The sequence below is a fragment of the Engraulis encrasicolus genome, chromosome 24 (genome assembly GCF_034702125.1).
Source record: "Engraulis encrasicolus isolate BLACKSEA-1 chromosome 24, IST_EnEncr_1.0, whole genome shotgun sequence".
In the NCBI taxonomy this organism is placed as follows: Eukaryota; Metazoa; Chordata; class Actinopteri; order Clupeiformes; family Engraulidae; genus Engraulis; species Engraulis encrasicolus.
The window spans coordinates 43,995,923-43,999,485 of record NC_085880.1 but is presented as its reverse complement, the minus strand read 5'-3'; positions in this window follow the sequence as shown (position 1 = coordinate 43,999,485).

Genomic DNA, 3,563 nt, shown 5'->3' with positions numbered 1-3,563 from the left:
GCCAGTGTTGCCAGATTGGGCTGTTTCCCACCCAATTGGGCTGCTTAAGATGGCTGTGTGCGGGTAAAAATGGCATTTATCAGAAAAACCCGCCCAATTTGTGCCATAGAATTCAATAGAATTGGGCGGGATTTTGTGCTTCTAGGCGGGTTTTGAGCATTTTTTGGGCTGGAAATCATCAGCCTCATCTGGCAACCCTGACCCTGGCCCACCCTTCTAGAACTGCCTATCACTGACCAAACCATGCACGTTACAACACAGCCTTTATTAAACAAGATGCTAAAATATGAATCAAGTTTTTGTAAAGTTAAACTGAAATATTGATTGATTGCTATTTGAAGAGTTCAGATGCAAAACCCCCTAACTCCATTTCTGAAGACCTGCACTTCTATATTTTTAGAGAACCCCGTTGTTGGTTTGGTTTACATTTATGTACTTGATAATACATATAAATAGTTATATTACATAAATAAAATAAAAAAATATGCAATTTTGATAACTTTGTATTAAATAAAAATGAATTAAGATTATTTTCTGAAAAGGCACTTAGGGGGTTTTGCATCTGAACTCTTCATTTATTAATGACACACTGACAGAAATAACACAAGATAGCAACTTTTTCCAGAGCCCAATTTTGAAAAAAAAACAACAACCATTTTTTGTGACATTTATCATTGTTATAGAGGCAAATGATTCCTTGAAATGGGCAAAATGGATTCACTGGTTACAATCTAGTTCCACATATTCCAAATGACTTGGTTTTATCTGTCCAATTCAGACAGGTAATTGGCTGGTTGAACGAGCACCTTGAATCGGACAAGTAATAATTGGACATGGTCATTTGCAATATGTGGCACAGGATTACCTATGACAATGGATAACTAATGACCATTTTGCCCATCACTGGTTGTATTTCTGTGCAGGGGTGCACTGAGACACGATAGACCAGTGATTTTCAACCTATGGGCCGGGGCCCACTGGTGGGCCCTGAAGGTATACCAAGTGGGCCTTGAAATAATATTCTAAAAATTCTAATCACATTTTGGTGTGTGTTGCTGCTGATTTATGTGAGTTTTATTCGTAATCGGGTCAGAGGTGGGCCCCGAACAATTGTGACAATTTCGAGTGGGCCCCAAGTTGGAAAAGGTTGGGAACCCCTGCGATAGACAGCTACCGATTCCTCAAGTGAGAAATACGGAATGCTGTAGTTCTGCCAGGAGGACTCAAATGTCACGTGTGAGGGTGTATTGTCTGTGTGTATGCTGTGAATGAATGTGTCAGAGAAAGAATTGTAAATTCACGTATGAGTAGGTTTTGTGTGTGTGTGTGTGTGTGTGTGTGTGTGTGTGTGTGTGTGTGTGTGTGTGCAGAGGAGCATCTTGCCACCAGGCAAGGCAGGCAGTCGCTTGGGGCCATCAAGAACCTAGATAGTGAATAACAGCTCATGCTGTACTACAGTAGTGGTGATTTTGGTTCAAATGCTCATTCTTTAGAATTTTCGCTTGGGGCCCCACCAGACCTTAGAATCGCCTCTGCCTGTGTGTGTGTGTGTGTGTGTGTGTGTGTGTGAGTGAGTGTGTGTGTGTGTGAGAGAGAGCGAGAGAGAGAGAGAGAGAGAGAGAGAGAGAGAGAGAGAGAGAGAGAGAGAGAGAGAGAGAGAGAGAGAGAGAGAGAGAGAGAGAATTATCAATGTCTTTAATGTTTTTAGTTAAACTGCACATTGGAGACTGGTCAAATGCAATTTCAAACTTCTGTGCTAACCCTGTTAGATAGATTTTTGACAATAAAGTACACCTGAACTTGAACTGAACTCAGGTGATCAACGGCCGTCATTTCCTTTATTAGTGACGTGCCTAACTCACCTTTCTTGCTGCCCCTACAGTACATTAAGTTGGTCCAAGATCTCCTCCTCCATCTCCACCACCACCAGGTTGGTCCAGTCTACCTGCCTGGGTGGGCTAAAGATCCGGTTCCTGCAGTAAGGGAACGACAGGCTTTGCGGGATCTGATAACGTGAGCCCCAGGGTGATGATTGGACCTATGCCAAAAACTGTCTACCCTTTGTCAAATTCTTTGTCAACTAAGAATTCTACAGATATTTAGTACAAAAAGTATAAATAGGGCTACCAGAGCCAGTTCCAGGGGTGATTGCTCTGTTCCATTTAGAAAGAGGGCCTTTAGTCAGGCTGTTTTCTCTTACAGAGTTTTTTTTAAGGAACATCAAACCTGTCAAGGGACAAAAGATGGAAATTAGCCTCATGGCTATAATCTTGTGTATTTAGCATTTTTGTTTACATGCTGGTAATATGTGCTGTCCCATTTTAAATACATAAACTTGTAAACTTGTCAACTAGGCCTATGTTAACATTAAATTATTAAAACCAATTCCTCTCTGAGTCTTAATGGATGAACTTCTGGTCCATGGGACCTTTTTCCAGACCAGAGCCCTCATGTACAAAACTTGCTTACTTGCAAAAAAGCTCTGTAGCCCCTTAATGCACGCCGTACCTCCAGTGGCACGCTGTGATAGACATTGAAATGTAACTACCATAGCACTACAATACTGTGACACAACACAGGCCCTTTAGTAATGCACCACGACTTGTTCATTACCATACTGGTAACAACAAATGTATAAAGCCGCGTCTTAAGGGGTTAAAGGGACACTGTGTGGGATGTTTAGTTGTTTATTTCCAGAATTCATGCTGCCCATTCACTAATGTTACCTTTTTCATGAATACTTACCACCAGCATCAAATTCTAAGTATTCATTATATCTGGAAAAATTGCACTTTTCATACATGAAAAGGGGGATCTTCTCCATGGTCCGTCATTTTGTTTCAGATGTGGTAATACGGACTCATTAAAAAAAAGTGCACATGAATTTTCACATGAAATCGGACATACCACATGACCCAGCGTGAAAGCCTGTTTATGCATGGGCCGATAGATTTGAAATTTTAGGTGCAACTGTATCTTTTTCAGATTTTTACTTACGATATGAAATCTACTGAAGTCTTAATACATGAGGCTCCGGCAGGCTCTGCTCATATGCTGAGCGCTATGTACAGCTGGGCTATAACATAGATGTCTTTCTCAAAGTGGGGCGCAAGACCCCCTGGGGGAGCGGGGAGGTGTTGCAGGGGGGGCGTGTGACATCTGATTTTGGTCCCCCCCCCAAGGAAATGATTTCCTGTCTCTCCAATAAGCAATACATTTTAAGCCCTCACCATCATTGCCGTGAATTTAAATAGCATAGGAACACACGTCCCTCTTTGTTTTATCTCACCAGTCACCTATCCTTTGGTTCTGCGCAGCGCAGCGATCGTAAAATCAGTCTGTGCGAGTACTGCTGTTGCTTAGGGGGGTCTCGGAAGCATCCACCCTCCGAAGGGGGGAATGATGGGAAAAGTTTGAGAACCACTAGACTATAAGATGGATTACTGCACACACATCCATCCTTAAAAGACACGCATAATAAGAAACAGAAGGCATCCAGGCAAGTGGTGTTTCAGGAAGAATTGGTTCAAGAAGAATTGATTAGAGTGAACTAAGACATGATA